The sequence below is a fragment of the Arachis stenosperma genome, chromosome 10 (genome assembly GCF_014773155.1).
Source record: "Arachis stenosperma cultivar V10309 chromosome 10, arast.V10309.gnm1.PFL2, whole genome shotgun sequence".
In the NCBI taxonomy this organism is placed as follows: domain Eukaryota; kingdom Viridiplantae; phylum Streptophyta; class Magnoliopsida; order Fabales; family Fabaceae; genus Arachis; species Arachis stenosperma.
In genome coordinates, this window is record NC_080386.1 from 84,290,434 (window position 1) to 84,309,187 (window position 18,754).

The following is an 18,754-nucleotide window of genomic DNA, read 5'->3' on the forward strand; positions in this document are numbered from 1 at the left end:
TTAACACACATATCGAGGCATCGAATTGTAACGAGAGAGGATTAAAATTAGCTAAATTAAGACCAAAGAAACATGTTTTCAATCATAGCACAAAATCAGGAAGGAAAGTGTAAAACATGCGGATTTTGTGAATAAGTGTGAGATTAGTGGATAAAATCCACTCAATTAAGCATGAGATGTACCACGAAATAGTGGTGCATCAAATCTCCCCACACTTAAACATTTGCATGTCCTCATGCTAAGCTCTAGAGAAGCTATAAAGAGTGAAGAGGAATGGTAGGATGTATGAAATGTAACCTATTTATATGAATGCAACTAAATGCAAAATGCTTTTACCTACTTGGTTTAAAAGTAAATAAATCTTCAAGAACAAACATGAACTGGATTTCACTAATTCAAATCATAAAATAAAGTACAAGTAAACTTGTAAGAAGGAAGCTCATGAAAGCCGGGAACGAAGAATCGAGCATCGAACTCTAACTGGAAGTGTATGCACTCTAATCACTCAGGTGTTTAAGGTTCGATCTCTCGGTTCTCTACTAATCTTGCTTTCTAAGACTTGCTCTTCTTCTACCAATCAACATAAATTTAATGCGCAAATACACATATCAAGAGGTCTTTTGAGGGTTGTAATGGGATTAGGGTCTAGGTAGGATTGTATTTAGTCAAGTGGACTAAAATCTGAATCCTTAATTAGCCAAAACTTCCCACCTAACTTAAGACAATCCATGTAATTATAATACAAGACACTACTTCCCATTAACTATATTTACCACACATTCATACATCCCAAATTTAAGTACAACTCATATGCATTGCTATCATTTACTTTGGAGCATTTTGTTCCCTTTTTATTCTTTGCTCTTTTTCTTTTCTTTTTCTCTTGTTTTTCTTTATATATATATAATTTTTTTCAATACATATGATTAAGGTATTGAATGCACAAACATGTCCTCAACATTTTTCACATTTTCACAAGAAGTCTAACATACTCAATTCCCAAACCAAACGTTTCCAAACCCACTTTTCCCACACTTAATTCATGAGCACTCTCACTAGTCTAAGCTAACCAAGGATTCAAATTCAGGACATTATTGTTTTTCACTTAGAGTTGATGATGTGCTAAAATAGAGAACAAATGGGGTAAAATAGGCTTAAATTGGTTTGCAAAGGATAATGAAATGGTAAGGCCATATGGGTATGCGAGCTATAGTGAAACAAGGCCTCAATCATATAAGTATATGCATACATTAAACCATGGAAATATAGAATCATGCAAGATATAGATTACAATTTTAGAGAGAACAACACACACAACAGAACAGAATATTGGTTGATAAAATGCAACCAATCAAATAGGCTCAAAATCTCACTGGTTTTGTGTGTTCGAGCTCTAAATCATGTTCCAAAATCAATTTCTTCAAGCAAGTTTAACAAAATTTTAATTCAAATTAGTGAAATGCTATAAGAAAGTTTCTTGAAAAAAAAATTATTACTTCAACCAAGTAGTTGGTAAAATATGCACAAAATCAAACAAACATGCAATCAAACATGCAAATACAACAACTAATTTAACAAAAAAGTTTAAACATTGGTGTTGAGTCAGAAAGTACTAACCACCGGAAGTCGGTATCGACCTCCATACACTTAAAGATTGCACCGTCCTCGGTGCATGCAGCGATGTACAAGTGGACGGGTGGTTCCAACTGATGCTTTTTCTCCAAAGATTGTGCGGCAGACTTGTTTATTGCTCCAGTTAGAAACTTTTCCTTTTTCCTCTTGGTGGCCGATAAACCACTATTTTATGGTTTATCTTGTGCTCAATTGAGTGGTTTTTATCAACTCTTTACTCACTTATTCATACAATTCGCATGTTTTACATTTTTCTTCCTGATTTTATGCTATGATTGAAAACATGCTTCTTTGATCTTATATTTGCTTATTATTAATCCTCTCTTATTACCATTAGATGCCTTGATATGTGTGTTAAGTGTTTTCAGATATTATAAGGCAGGAATGGCTCAGAGGATGGAAAGGAAGCATGCAAAAGTGAAAGGAATGCAAGAAGTTGGAGAAATTGCTAAGCTGTCCAGCCTGACCTCTTCGCACTCAAATGGCTATAACTTTAGCTACAGAGGTCCAAACGACGCGGTTCTAGTTGCGTTGGAAAGCTAACGTCCGGGGGCTTCGATTTGATGTATAATTTGCCATAGTTGCTGGTGCACGAAATTGTGATCAATACTTTTCAAAACATAAACAATCCCTAGTAATGGCTCCAAAGAATTGGTGCTCAATACCATGGCATAAACACAACTTCGCACAACTAACCAGCAAGTGCACTGGGTCGTCCAAGTAATAAACCTTACGCGAGTAAGGGTCGATCCCACGGAGATTGGTGGTATGAAGCAAGCTATGGTCATCTTGTAAATCTCAGTCAGGCAGACTCAAATGGGTATAGTGATGAACGAAAATAACATAAAAGATAAAGATAGGGATACTTATGTATATCATTGGTGTAAGAGCTTCAGACAAGTGCATGAAGATGCCTTCCCTTCCGTCTCTCTGCTTTCCTACTGTCTTCATCCAATCCTTCTTACTCCTTTCCATGGCAAGCTCGTATAGGGTTTCACCGTTGTCAGTGGCTACCTCCCATCCTCGCAGTGAAAGCTAATGCACGCACTCTGTCACAGTGTGGCCAATCACCGGTGTGGTTCCCTCCCTTACCGGAATAGAATCACTCTTTTGCGTCTGTCACTAACGCCCAGTAGGTTACAGGTTTGAAGCACGTCACAGTCATTCAATCATTGAATCCTACTCAGAATACCACAGACAAGGTTAGACCTTCCGGATTCTCTTGAATGCCGCCATCAGTTCTTGCCTATACCACGAAGACTCCGATTAAAGAATCCAAGAGATATTCACCAAGCCTCGAATGCTTGTAGAACAAGAATGGTTGTCAGTCACCTTGTTCATAGGTGAGAATGATGATGAGTGTCAATCATCACCTTCATCAAGTTGAAGAACAAGTGATATCTTGGTAAAAGAACAAGTGGAATTGAATAGAAGAACAATAGTAATTGCATTAATACTCGAGGTACAGCAGAGCTCCACACCGTAATCTATGGTGTGTAGAAACTCCACCGTTGAAAATACATAAGAACAAGGTCTAGGCATGGCCGAATGGCCAGCCTCCCAAATGATCTAAGATAGCATAAAATTAGAAGATAGCTACCCAGATGTGTTCAAAACACAATAGTAAAAGGTCCTACTTATATAAAACTAGTAGCCTAGGGTGTACAAAGATGAGTAAATGACATAAAAATCCACTTACGGGCCCACTTGGTGTGTGCTTGGGCTGAGCAATGAAGCATTTTCGTGTAGAGACTTGTCTTGGAGTTAAACGCCAGCTTTTATGCCAGTTTGGGCGTTTAACTCCCATTTAGGTGCCAGTTCCGGCGTTTAACGCTGGAATTTCTGTAGGTGACTTTGAACGCCGGTTTGGGCCATCAAATCTTGGGCAAAGTATGGACTATCATATATTGCTGGAAAGCCCAGGATGTCTACTTTCCAACGCCGTTGAGAGCGCGCCAATTGGGCTTCTGTAGCTCCAGAAAATCCACTTCGAGTGCAGGGAGGTCAGAATCCAACAGCATCTGCAGTCCTTTTCAGTCTCTGAATCAGATTTTTGCTCAGGTCCCTCAATTTCAGCCAGAAAATACCTGAAATCACAGAAAAACACACAAACTAATAGTAAAGTCCAGAAAAGTGAATTTTAACTAAAAACTAATAAAAATATACTAAAAACTAACTAGATCATACTAAAAACATACTAAAAACAATGCCAAAAAGCATACAAATTATCCGCTCATCACAACACCAAACTTAATTTGTTGCTTGTCCCCAAGCAACTAAAGATCAAATAAGATAAAAAGAAGAGAATATGCAATGAACTCCAAAAACATCTATGAAGATCAGTATTAATTAGATGAGCGGGGCTTTTAGCTTTTTGCCTCTGAATAGTTTTGGCATCTCACTTTCTCCTTTGAAACTTAGAATGATTGGCTTCTTTAGGAACTCAGAATCCAGATAGTGTTATTGATTCTCTTAGTTAAGTATGATGATTCTTGAACACAGCTACTTATTGAGTCTTGGCTGTGGCCCAAAGCACTCTGTCTTCCAATATTACCACCGGATACATACATGCCACAGACACATAATTGGGTGAACCTTTTCAGATTGTGACTCAGCTTTGCTAAAGTCCCCAATTAGAGGTGTCCAGGGTTCTTAAGCACACTCTTATTGCCTTGGATCACAACTTTATTTCTTTCTTTTTCTTTCTTTTTCTCTCTTTTTTTTTTCTTTTTCGGTTTTTTTTTTTTCATTTGCTTCCTTCTTCTCTTTTTTTTTTATTCACTGCTTTTTCTTGCTTCAAGAATCATTTTTATGATTTTTCAGATCCTCAGTAACATGTCTCCTTTTTCATCATTCTTTCAAGAGCCAACATTCATGAACCACAAATTCAAAAGACATATGCACTGTTCAAGCATACATTCAGAGAACAAAAGTGTTGCCACCACATCAAAATAATTAAACTTGTTATAAAATTCAAAATTCATGCAATTCTTTTCCTTTTCAATTAAGCACGTTTTTATTTTAAGAAAGGTGATGGATTCATAGGACATTCATAACTTTAAGGCATAGACACTAAGACACTAATGATCATAAGACACAAACATGGATAAACATAAGCACTAAAATTCGAAAAACAGAAGAATAAAGAACAAGGAAATCAAGGAACGGGTCCACCTTAGTGATGGCAGCTCTTCCTTCCTCTTGAAGGTCCTATGGAGTGCTTGAGCTCCTCAATGTCTCTTCCTTGCCTTTGTTGCTCCTCTCTCATGATTCTTTGATCTTCTCTAATTTCATGGAGGAGAATGGAGTGTTCTTGGTGCTCCACCCTTAGTTGTCCCATGTTGGAACTCAATTCTCCCAGGGAGGTGTTTAGTTGCTCCCAATAGTTTTGTGGAGGAAAGTGCATCCCTTGAGGCATCTCAGGGATCTCATGATGAGAGGGGTCTCTTGTGTGCTCTATCCTTTTCTTGGTAATGGGCTTGTCCTCATCAATGGTGATGTCTCCCTCTATGTCAACTCCAACTGAATAACAGAGGTGACAAATGAGGTGAGGAAAGGCTAACCTTGCCAAGGTAGAGGACTTATCCGCCACCTTGTAGAGTTCTTGGGCTATGACCTCATGAACTTCCACTTCTTCTCCAATCATGATGCTATGGATCATGATGGCCCGGTCTAAAGTAACTTCGGACCGGTTGCTAGTGGGAATGATTGAGCGTTGGATAAACTCCAACCATCCTCTAGCCACGAGTTTGAGGTCATGCCTTCTTAGTTGGACCGGCTTGCCTCTTGAATCTCTCTTCCATTGTGCGCCCTCTTCACATATGGTTGTGAGGACTTGGTCCAACCTTTAATCAAAGTTGACCCTTCTTGTGTAAGGATGTTCATCTCCTTGCATCATAGGCAAGTTGAACGCCACCCTCACACTTTCCGGACTAAAATCCAAGTATTTCCCCCGAACCATAGTAAGATAATTCTTTGGATCCGGGTTCATACTTTGATCATGGCTCTTGGTGATCCATGCATTGGCATAGAATTCTTGAACCATCAAGATTCCAACTTGTTGAATGGGGTTGGTAAGTACTTCCCAACCTCTTCTTTGGATCTCATGGCGGATCTCCGGATATTCACCCTTTTTGAGTGAAAAGGGGACCTCGGGGATCACCTTCTTCAAGGCCACAACTTCATAGAAGTGGTCTTGATGCACCCTTGAGATGAACCTATCCATCTCCCATGACTCGGAGGTGGAAGCTTTTGCCTTCCCTTTCCTCTTTCTAGAGGTTTCTCCGGCCTTGGATGCCATAATGGTTATGAAAAAGCAATGCTTTTACCACACCAAACTTAAAATGTTTGCTCGTCCTCGAGCAAAAGAAGAAAGAAGAGAGTAGAAGAAGAAGAAATGAGGAAGAGGGAGATGGTGGTGTATTCGGCCAAGGAGGGGGAGAAGTGGTGTTTTGGTTGTGTGAAAATGAAGGAGTGAAGAAGGGTATTTATAGGAGAGAGGGGAGGTGGGGTTCGGCCATATTGGGTGGGTTTGGGAGGGGAAGTGGTTTGAATTTGAAGGGTGAGGTTGGTGGGATTTTATGAAGGATGGATGTGAGTGGTGAAGAGAAAGATGGGATTTGATAAGTGAAGGGTTTTTGGGGAAGAGGTGTTGAGGTGATTGGTGAATGGGGGAAGAAGAGAGAGAGTGGTGGTGGGGGTCCTGTGGGGTCCACAGATCCTGTGGTGTCAAGGAAAAGTCATCCCTGCACCAAATGTTGCTCAAAATCACGTTTTGAGCCATTTCAGGCGTTAAACGCCGGGCTGGTGCCCATTCCTGGCGTTTAACGCCAGGTTCTTGCCCTTTTCTGGCGTTTAACGCCAGTCTGGTGCCCCTTTCTGGCGTTAAACGCCCAGAATGGTGCCAGACTGGGCGTTAAACGCCCAACTGCTAGGCTTACTGGCGTTTGAACGCCAGCAGCTTCTTCCTCCAGGGTGTGCTGTTTTTCTTCCTGTTTTTCATTTTGTTTTTGCTTTTTCAATGGATTTTGTGACTTCTTATGATCATCAACCTACAAAAAACATAAAATAACAAAAGAAACTATATAAATTATAATCATTGGGTTGCCTCCCAACAAGCGCTTCTTTAATGTCAGTAGCTTGACAGAGGGCTCTCATGGAGCCTCACAGATACTCAGAGCAATGTTGGAACCTCCCAATACCAAACTTAGAGTTTGAATGTGGGGGTTCAACACCAAACTTAGAGTTTGGTTGTGGCCTCCCAACACCAAACTTAGAGTTTGACTGTGGGGGCTCTTCTTGACTCTGATTTGAGAGAAGCTCTTCATGCTTCATCTCTGTGGTGACAGAGGGATATCCTTGAGCCTTAAACACAAAGGATTCTTCATTCACTTGAATGATCAGTTCACCTCCATCAACATCAATCACAGCCTTTGCTGTGGCTAGGAAGGGTCTGCCAAGGATGATGGTTTCATCCATGCACTTCCCAGTCTCTAGGACTATGAAATCAGCAGGAATGTAGTGGTCTTCAACCTTTACCAAAACATTCTCTACAACTCCATGAGCTTGTTTTCTTGAGTTGTCTGCCATCTCTAATGAGATTCTTGCAGCTTGTACCTCAAAGATCCCTAGCTTCTCCATTACTGAGAGAGGCATGAGGTTTACACTTGACCCTAAGTCACACAGAGCCTTCTTGAAGGTCATGGTGCCTATGGTACAAGGTATGGAAAACTTCCCAGGATCTTGTCTCTTTTGAGGTAATTTCTGCCTAGACAAGTCATCCAGTTCTTTGGTGAGCAAAGGAGGTTCATCCTCCCAAGTCTCATTTCCAAATAACTTGTCATTTAGCTTCATGATTGCTCCAAGGTACTTAGCAACTTGCTCTTCAGTGACATACTCATCCTCTTTAGAGGAAGAATACTCATCAGAGCTCATGAAAGGCAGAAGTAAGTCCAATGGAATCTCTATGGTCTCATGTTGAGTCTCAGATTCCCATGGTTCCTCATTGGAGGCTAGTGCACGCCCACTGAGGTCTTCCTCAGTGGCGTTCACTTCCTCCCCTTCCTCTCCAAATTCGGCCATATTGATGGCTTTGCACTCTCCTTTTGGATTTTCTTCTGTGTTGCTTGGAAGAGTACTTGGAGGGAGTTCAGTAACTTTCTTGCTCAGCTGTCCCACTTGTCCTTCCAAATTTCTAATGGAGGACCTTGTTTCATTCATGAAACTTTGAGTGGTTTTAATTAGATCAGAGACCATGGTTGCTAAGTCAGAGGGGTTCTGCTTAGGATTCTCTGTCTGTTGCTGAGAAGATGATGGAAAAGGTTTGCCATTGTTAAACCTGTTTCTTCCACCATTATTATTGAAACCTTGTTGAGGTCTCTCTTGATTCTTCCATGAGAGATTTGGGTGATTTCTCCATGAAGAATTATAGGTGTTACCATAGGGTTCTCCTAGGTAATTCACCTCTTCCATTGAAGGGTTCTCAGGATCATAAGCTTCTTCCTCAGATGAAGCCTCCTTAGTACTGCTTGGTGCATTTTGCATTCCAGACAGACTTTGAGAAATCAAATTGACTTGTTGAGTCAATATCTTGTTCTGAGCCAATATGGCATTCAGAGCATCAATCTCAAGAACTCCTTTCTTCTGACTTGTCCCATTGTTCACAGGATTCCTTTCAGAAGTGTACATGAATTGGTTATTTGCAACCATTTCAATTAGCTCTTGAGCCTCTGTAGGCGTCTTCTTCAGATGAAGAGATCCTCCAGCAGAGCTATCCAAAGACATCTTGGACAGTTCAGAGAGACCATCATAGAAAATACCTATGATGCTCCATTCAGAAAGCATGTCAGAAGGACATCTTCTGATCAATTGTTTGTATCTTTCCCAAGCTTCATAGAGGGATTCTCCATCCTTCTGTCTGAAGGTTTGGACTTCCACTCTAAGCTTACTCCATCTTTGGGGTGGAAAGAACTTTGCCAAGAAGGCATTGACTAGCTTTTCCCAAGAGTCCAGGCTTTCTTTAGGTTGAGAGTCCAACCATATTCTAGCTCTGTCTCTTACAGCAAAAGGGAGTAGCATCAGTCTATAGACCTCAGGGTCAACCCCATTAGTCTTGACTGTGTCACAGATTTGCAAGAATTCAGCTAAGAACTGATGAGGATCTTCCATTGGAAGTCCATGGAACTTGCAATTCTGTTGCATTAGAGAAACTAATTGAGGCTTAAGCTCAAAGTTGTTTGCTCTGATGGCAGGGATAGAGATGCTTCTCCCATAAAAATCAGGAGTAGGTGCAGTAAAGTCACCCAGCACCTTCCTTGCATTGTTTGCATTATTGTTGTTTTCGGCTGCCATGTCTTCTTCTTCCTTGAAGAATTCGGTCAGGTCCTCTAAAGAGAGTTGTGCTTTGGCTTCTCTTAGCTTTCTCTTCAAGGTCCTTTCGGGTTCAGGGTCAGCTTCAACAAGAATGCCTTTGTCCTTGCTCCTGCTCATATGAAAGAGAAGAGAACAAGAAAATGTGGAATCCTCTATGTCATAGTATAGGGATTCCTTGAGGTTTCAAAGGAAAAGAGAAATAGAAAGAAGAAGGAGAAGAAGAATTCGAACTTTACTTAGATAAGGTTCGAATTGTGCATTGAGAAGGAGTGGTACTCCATAAATAGAAGGATGTGAGAAGGAGGGAAGAAGATTTTCGAAAATTAATTAAAATATTTTGAAAACATTTTTGAAAAACATTAATTGATTTTTGAAAATAAAAGTGGAAAAGAAATCAAGTGATTTTTGAAAAAGATTTTTAAATTAGAAATCAAAAAGATTTGATTGAAAACTATTTTGAAAAAGATGTAGTTGAGGAGATATGATTGGTTTTAAAAAGATGTGATTGAAAAGATATGATTTGAAAACAATTTTAAAAAGATTTGATTTTAAAAATTAATGACTTGCCTAACAAGAAAAGATATGATTCAAACATTAAACCTTTCTCAACAGAAAAGGCAACAAATATGAGATGTTCAATCAAATCATTAATTGTTAGTAAGTATCTTTGAAAAAAGGAAAGAAATTGATTTTGAAAACATTTGATTGAAAAGATATGATTTGAAAAAGATTTGATTTTGAAAAACTTTGAAAACTAAAAAAAAAAATTTGATTTGAAAAACAAAATCTTCCCCCTAGCACCATCCTGGCGTTAAACGCCCAGAATGGTATCCATTCTGGCGTTTAACGCCCAAATGCACCCTTTTTGGGCGTTAAACGCCCAACCAGGTACCCTGGCTGGCGTTTAAACGCCAGTCTGCCTTCTTCACTGGGCATTTTTGAATGCCCAGCTTTTTCTGTAAAATTCCTCTGCAGTATGTTCTGAATCTTCAATTCTTTGTATTATTGACTTGAAAAGACACAAATAAAAATATTTTGGATTTTTTAATAATCAAAATGCAACAAGAATCAAATAACAATGCATGCAAGACACCAAACTTAGCAGTTCATATACTACTGACACTAATGAGAATGCATATGAGACACATAAACTTTCAAGTCAAAAGAATTCAAAGATCAGAGTAAGAAATCATCAAGAATTACTTGAAGATCCTTAAGACACATGAATGAATGCATGCAATTGACACCAAACTTAAGATGAGACACTAGACTCAAGCAAGCAACATCAAATATTTTTGGTTTTTATGGTTTTCTAAATTTTTTTGTGTTTTTCGAAAATTAAGTGAAAACATCAAAATTCTTAATGAGAATTCCAGGAATCAGTGCAATGCTAGTCTAAGACTCCGGTCCAGGAATTAGACATGGCTTCACAGCCAGCCAAGCTTTCAAAGAAAGCTTCGGTCCAAAACACTAGACATGGCCAAAGGCCAGCCAAGCCTTAGCAAATCACTGCTCCAAAAGCAAGATTAACAAGCTCTTGTGATGATAAGTTGAAACCTCGGTCCAATGAGATTAGACATGGCTTCTCAGCCAGCCAGATTTCAGCAAATCATCATGAAACTCTAGAATTCATCTTCAAGAATTTCGAAAAAAAAAAATAAATGCCTAATCTAAGCAACAAGATGAACCGTCAGTTGTCCATACACAAGAACAATCCCCGGCAACGGCGCCAAAAACTTGGTGCACGAAATTGTGATCAATACTTTTCAAAACATAAATAATCCCTAGTAATGGCTCCAAAGAATTGGTGCTCAATACCATGGCATAAACACAACTTCGCACAACTAACCAGCAAGTGCACTGGGTCGTCCAAGTAATAAACCTTACGCGAGTAAGGGTCGATCCCACGGAGATTGGTGGTATGAAGCAAGCTATGGTCATCTTGTAAATCTCAGTCAGGCAGACTCAAATGGGTATAGTGATGAACGAAAATAACATAAAAGATAAAGATAGGGATACTTATGTATATCATTGGTGTAAGAGCTTCAGACAAGTGCATGAAGATGCCTTCCCTTCCGTCTCTCTGCTTTCCTACTGTCTTCATCCAATCCTTCTTACTCCTTTCCATGGCAAGCTCGTATAGGGTTTCACCGTTGTCAGTGGCTACCTCCCATCCTCGCAGTGAAAGCTAATGCACGCACTCTGTCACAGTGTGGCCAATCACCGGTGTGGTTCCCTCCCCTACCGGAATAGAATCACTCTTTTGCGTCTGTCACCAACGCCCAGTAGGTTACAGGTTTGAAGCACGTCACAGTCATTCAATCATTGAATCCTACTCAGAATACCACAGACAAGGTTAGACCTTCCGGATTCTCTTGAATGCCGCCATCAGTTCTTGCCTATACCACGAAGACTCCGATTAAAGAATCCAAGAGATATTCACCAAGCCTCGAATGCTTGTAGAACAAGAATGGTTGTCAGTCACCTTGTTCATAGGTGAGAATGATGATGAGTGTCAATCATCACCTTCATCAAGTTGAAGAACAAGTGATATCTTGGTAAAAGAACAAGTGGAATTGAATAGAAGAACAATAGTAATTGCATTAATACTCGAGGTACAGCAGAGCTCCACACCTTAATCTATGGTGTGTAGAAACTCCACCGTTGAAAATACATAAGAACAAGGTCTAGGCATGGCCGAATGGCCAGCCTCCCAAATGATCTAAGATAGCATAAAATTAGAAGATAGCTACCCAGATGTGTTCAAAACACAATAGTAAAAGGTCCTACTTATATAAAACTAGTAGCCTAGGGTGTACAGAGATGAGTAAATGACATAAAAATCCACTTCCGGGCCCACTTGGTGTGTGCTTGGGCTGAGCAATGAAGCATTTTCGTGTAGAGACTTGTCTTGGAGTTAAACGCCAGCTTTTATGCCAGTTTGGGCGTTTAACTCCCATTTAGGTGCCAGTTCCGGTGTTTAACGCTGGAATTTCTGTAGGTGACTTTGAACGCCGGTTTGGGCCATCAAATCTTGGGCAAAGTATGGACTATCATATATTGCTGGAAATCCCAGGATGTCTACTTTCCAACGCCGTTGAGAGCGCGCCAATTGGGCTTCTGTAGCTCCAGAAAATCCACTTCGAGTGCAGGGACGTCAGAATCCAACAGCATCTGCAGTCCTTTTCAGTCTCTGAATCAGATTTTTGCTCAGGTCCCTCAATTTCAGCCAGAAAATACCTGAAATCACAGAAAAACACACAAACTCATAGTAAAGTCCAGAAAAGTGAATTTTAACTAAAAACTAATAAAAATATACTAAAAACTAACTAGATCATACTAAAAACATACTAAAAACAATGCCAAAAAGCATACAAATTATCCGCTCATCAGTTGCCCTGACACCAGGCGACGCGAACGCGTGGGTCACGCGAACGCATGGGTCACGCGGACGCGTGACCTGGACAACACCCAATCCGCGCGGTCGCATGGACGACGCGGCCGCGTCACTTTTCCGCGACCTGTACGGACCAGAAAGCGCTGGAAGTGATTTTTGGGCTGTTTCTGACCCATTCTTCGGCCCAGAGAACACAGATTAGAGGCTATAAAGTGGGGGGATGCATCCATTCATGATGATGCCTCTCATAATTTACTTTTCTTGTTTTAGATGTAGTTTTGGAGAGAGAGGTTCTCTCCTCTCTCTCTCTCTTAGGTTTTAGGACTTCTCTTTCTAGAGTGACTCTCGATCCAGGTTCAATATTCCTTTTTCTATTTAAATCTCTCTTTTATATTTTGATTATTCTGAAGCTTTTATTATGTTTGATTGATGTTGCCAAATTGACTGTTGATGACATTTTTATTTAATGATATTTGAGGTAATTCAGTTTACTATTGCTCTCTTTGATTTATGTTATTGATGCTTCCCATCTGAGGATATTTTCACTCTAGCAATTTTACTTTTTCCCCTTTTGGTTCTGATTAAGAATTTAGTAACTCAACAGTTATTAAACTCAACGTAATTAATAATCATTATCTTGCTAATTGAGCTGAACCTAAATAATCCCAACCTTTTCTTAGGAAATAATTAGGATTCAAAGGTCAATTTAATTAGTCCCTTGACTTTCCTTTGCCCTGGTAAAGGTTGACCAAGTGGAGTTTAGATTTAACTTTTATTATAGTTGAGAGAGATAACTAAGTTAGACCTCTAAATTCCCTTATCTTGCCAAAAGTTGTTTTACAGTTATTATTTATTTTTAATTGCCATTTAATTCACTCCTCATTTAAATTACTTGCTTCTCACCTTCTAAACCCCGATTACAACCTTTATAACCAATAATAAGAACATACTTCCTCGCAGTTCCTTGAGAAGACGACCCGAGGTTTGAATACTCGGTTAACAATTTTTAAAGGGGTTTGTTACTTGTGACACCCAAAACGTTTGTATGAAAAGACTTTTGAAGGTTTAGAAACTATACTTGCAACGAGGATTTATCCGCAAATTTCTAGACCACGCAAAAGTCCTCTCATCAAAATGGCGCCGTTGCCGGGGAACTGCTAACGTGTGCCTTATTATTGGTTATTGTAAATATTTTTCTTTTGCTTGTTTATTTATTTTCGTTTTTCCTTTTTATCTTTATTTGCTACTATGAACTCTCACCCCTCTCGCTTTGAGTTTGGTTCTAATATTGTTAAAGGAAATAGAAGTTACAGCAGGAATGTGCATCAAGGTCAGACCAATCAAGGATGGATGGAACCAAGAGGATCTAATAAACCCTTTTGGCAGCAACACCCTCCGAGATATCCTGGACAAAGACCATTCTACCGCGCGTACCCAGCTGAAAGACATGGTGGACAACCTTGTAACTACCAACAAGCCCCACCCCGTGCATACGAACCGTCCTTTCAACATAACCTCGAATCGCCACACTCACAAGCTTCTCTTCACCATTCGCCATCATATGATCCTTCCTTACCCCAATACCAATCCAATCGTTCCCAGTCATCACTACTTCCCTATGTATCGTGTCTAAGTCCAGTAAACCGCGAAGCAGAGGATCGCCTAAAAGAAACAATAACTAAATTTTAAACAACCATTCAACAACTGGAGCACGCACTAATCCAATGGGCCACTAAACGCTCAAATATACAAGGATCAACCACAGCTCCATGTGGACAACCCGATGAAGAGCGTAGCATGAAAGAATTACTAGAGACTCCAGTGGACAAGGCAGAGAATGAATTCGTACTAGAACAAGTGGAAGAAGCTGTCATTGTTCAAGAAGAAGAGTTGGTTGAAGATCTAGGCGATGCTGAACTTCCTTAGAAATCCAGAATTGAGGAAAACTCCGTCCAGGATGCTACAGTTGATGCTAAGGAAGATACTGTACAATCTCCAAGGCAAGTCGTTTATGAGGAATCAGACGGAATAATCCAAGAAGCAAATTCCCTTGATGGTGATATTCACAAGTCTAGCTCTCTTGGTGATGAACTTGCGTCCGCAAGTGAATTCTCTGAGATCGAAGAATCTTCTCCAAGTGAATATGAAGATGATGCGGAGGTAGATTTCTCTCAACCTCCAATCTATGACCTGAGTGATGAGGAAGACACGGCGCTATTGACGCGTACGCGTATGCGGGAATAATCACCACTATACTTTCCCCGACAACGGCGCCATTTTGACGAACAGACTCCTGCGTGGTCTAGAATTTCACAAATAAATCCTCGTTGAAAGTATAGCTTCTAAACACACAAAGAATCCTTTCGCGCAAAAGTTTTGGTTGTCACAAGTAACAAACACCTAATAAAATTGATAACCGAAGTATTTAAACCTCGGGTCGTCTCTCAAGGAATTATAGGGAGGTGTTTTTATTATTGGCTATGAGTTGTGTAAATTGGGATTTTGGGGATGAGAAATGAGAAGGGTAAATTGTAGAGAAAATAGAATGATAACAATAAAAACTTTTGGCAAGGTATGAGAATTGGAAGTCCTATCCTAGTTATCCTTATCAATTGTGATGAGAATTGTCCGTTGCTCCCACTAGGTCAACCTCTAACTATGAAGGTAAGTCAAGTGGATAAATCAATATGAATCCTTAAGTCCTAGTCAACTCCCAAGGAAAGACTAGAGTTAGTGGAACTCAAATCAACTAGCAAACATAACAATTATCCATCAACAAAGAAGTTTGATAACTCAAGCATCACCAATTACTCAACCAAAGCAAAAAGTATAGAAATCTACTCTAACATCCTTCCAAGCATTTTGTCAAACACTTATGAGGCATAACACCAAATAATAACATCCAAATAACCAATCTCAAATATCAGCAACATAGATCAAAAGAGAGCAATCATGAATATGAAATACCTCAAGTTATATTAAATAGAAAATCCAATCACAAAAGGAATGTATAGATCAAAGTATTAAAGTCAATAAGAGTATGATTGAATTAAGTCAAGGAACATTAAACCTGGGATTGAGAAGAGATAATCCTAAATCCTAAAGAAATCCTAAATCCTAAAACCTAAGAGAGAGGAGAGAGCCTCTCTCTCTAAAACTACATCTAAAACCTAAAATTATGTGAATGTGATGTATGAATATTGTGTGATTGATTCCACCACTCTGTAGCATCTAATATATGTTTTCTGGGCCGAAAACTGGGTCAAAAACAACTCAAAAATCACTGGGGGCAATTTCTGATACGTACAGGTCGCGGCTCTGTCACGCGTACGTGTCACCCATGCGTACGCGTGGATTGAACTTTTGCCAGGTCACGCGTACGCGTGATCCATGCGTGTGTGGAACCTAAAAGCATGGTAATTGTGGCAAATTACATTGTGAAGCCCTAGATGTTAGCTTTCCAACGCAACTAGAACCGCCTCATTTGGACCTCTGTAGCTCAAGTGATGATCGTTTGAGTGCGAAGAGGTCAAGGCTAACAACTTTGCAGTTCCTTCAATTTCTTGTATTCCTTCCACTTTTGCATGCTTCCTTTTCATTCTCTAAGCCATTCCTACCCTATAATCTCTGAAAACACTTAACACACATATCAAGGCATCGAATGGTAATGAGAGAGGATTAAAATTAGCTAAATTAAGACCAAAGAAACATGTTTTCAATCATAGCACAAAATCAGGAAGGAAAGTGTAAAACATGCGGATTCTGTGAATAAGTGTGAGATTAGTGGATAAAATCCACTCAATTAAGCACGAGATGTACCACGAAATAGTGGTGCATCAAAAGTCCTCCAAACAAACTTTCTTTTATTGTGATTAGCTTGATTCACCTTGCTTGTTGGGGTAGAGGTTGGATTGTTTTTTGCTGACCTTTTTTTCTTCATAGATATTTTCTTCTGTTTCTTAGTCACAATCCCCTTTTTAGTGCTTTTCTTGGTTGCCTTCACTTCTTTGATTTCAAAATTTGGGTGTTGTGTGATGGTTGGAGTGTACCGTTCATCAAGAATTTCGTGAATTGGTGGTTCAATAAACTCACCTTCTATGCCACTTTCTGCTTCATTAGAACCAAGGAAAGTATATTTAAGTGTTGGGGGAGAAGACTTCAATTCAAATGTGGGTAGTGCATTCAGATTTTTCTTCCCAGGAGCTTGCATGCATTGAATTATAGGGACTTCTATGGCTTCCTCCGGAATTATTGGAATGTGCACGCATACAGTGTGCATGGCTTCCTCCTTTGTTTGTGCATCTTCCTCCTTTGTTTTTGCATCTTCCTCTTCTTCCATGTGTGAGGGTGGAAAGTTCTCTAATTCACTGGAGTATGAACTCCTTTGATTGATTCTCTTACTTTCTTCCATAGGGTCTTGCATTATATCTCTTGGGAAGGAATTTGCTTGTTCCTCTTATTGGGGCTTGATAATCAACTGCACATATTTCTCTACATTTTTGACACTCGTCCTTATATCATGTATGAATTCCTCATAGGAAGCTCAAGAGCTGATGGTTCTTGATATGAACAAGGAGATGGTGGCTCTTAATATGAATAAAAAGAGGAGGATGGTTCTTGGTATGAGTAAGGAGATGGTGGCTCCTGGTATGAATAAGAAGGAGGTGATGGTTCTTGATAAGAGTAAAAAGAGGATGGTTCTTGGTAAGAATAGGGAGATGGTGGTTCTTGATATGAATTTGGAGATGGTGATTATTGATGTGAATATGAAGATGGTGGTTCTTGATGGAAAGGATATGGGACATAGAAATTGTTCCGAGGGTTACCTGAAACGTGTAGCTCGGTCGTCTGGCAAGACCCGAGGTGGGGGTTCCGTGGCCCGAGCTTGATGTACTGAGCGGCTGGGGGTTGTACCTGCAATGACACTCCGATGCTTAAGTTAGCATGGGTCCAAGCAGATATGTGTAGAATATAGAATGTGTGTTATACCTGGGTGCTCCAGTGTATTTATAGTAGTTGGCCGTGATCTTCCCTGGATAAGATATTCTTATCTTATCTTATCTTTTGGGAGTTTTATCCCTATCTTTGAGGAACCGCCTTTTCCTAGGCCTTTTCGGCCTTTAGGTCTTGGGCTTCGTTCCTTTTGATGGGCCTTCTTAGTTTATTTGTCCGAGGTCCGACCTCTAGGCGTGGACCTTAGGACGAGGTCGGACCTTTCACGGATTGACCGAGTTTGGGGAGCCCGGTCAGGGTATGAACAGTGCCCCTGCCCGAGTTCGTCCTTTCTGGGAGGTCGAGCTCGGGCATAGTAGTTTTTCAAATTTCAAAAGTGGCCGTTTCCTGCATTTATTGCATTTTACCGTTTTTCCTCGATTTCCGTTCGGGCTCTGTGAGGGCTTTATTTATTTGCCCCTTTCTTCGTTTTTTCGTTTATCCTTTTTCGAGCATTGCTTCTTCTTTTCTCTTTGCTCTTCTTCCCTGAATCTCTCCGTGTGTTTCTCTGGGTTTTTCTTTGTGCCGTCGTTTCGTTCTCTTTGCTTCGGAGCTCGCCGTCTTCGTTTCTTTCTTTTCCAGGTTTGTTTCCATGCCTCTCTTTTTCTTGTGCACATATGCTTTTCTGTTTTTTGCGTGGCTTTCTGTTTCTTTATGCCTGGGTTGCCCCGAGAAGAGGCGCCACCATTGCTTTGTTGTTTGTACATGGGGGGCTCTTTTTCTGGTTCTCTGGTATTTTGCTCCGGGTTTGCTGTATTTTCTTCTAAAAGATCTTTGTTTCTTGCTTTTCTGAATGGGTTTTTTGCGGTCTGCCTTTATGTGATTTTTGTTTGCTGTTGTATTCTTCATTGTAGGCAAGAATTTTTATGTCTCGAAAGGTACTTCAAGCGATGTCGACCAAGATTCCAAGTGGTCTTGGTTGGGTAGATCCTGTTCCTCTAAAAGTCCCTTCTGTGGTAGATTCTGAGTATTTAGCTAGATTTCGTAGGCAATGTAGCATATGTGAAGATAGAGAGTCTGAGAGGGATTATGAACTAGTAGCCCCGAATTCCGAGGAGAGAGTTTATTTCCCGCCTTTAGATAGTTCCGAGAAGCTCTTCTTTTACGCTTATGATTGTTTTTTCTCTAAGCTGAATGTCCGACTTCCTTTTACCGACCTGGAGTCTGAGGTTTTGTGGTCTTGTAACCTTGCCCCTACGCAGCTCCATCCGAATTCTTGGGCATTTTTAAAGCTGTTTCAACTTTTGTGTCAGTTTTTGGGCGTCTCCCCCTCTATTTCTCTTTTTTCCTATCTGTTTGTGTTGACGAAGCCGGGGTCGGGTGGAGGTAAGGTGTCTTGGGTCTCTTTTAGGGCTAACCAGG

General features: G+C 40.2%; 1 non-coding gene across 1 annotated transcript; it reads left to right on the top strand.

Annotated features, from left to right (window-relative positions):
* The first annotated feature begins 8,469 nt into the window (after positions 1–8,469).
* On the top strand, positions 8,470–8,577 carry LOC130958287 (small nucleolar RNA R71). The gene has a single exon (XR_009077417.1). It is a non-coding gene; the product is annotated as a small nucleolar RNA R71 (small nucleolar RNA).
* Positions 8,578–18,754: the final 10,177 nt, after the last annotated feature.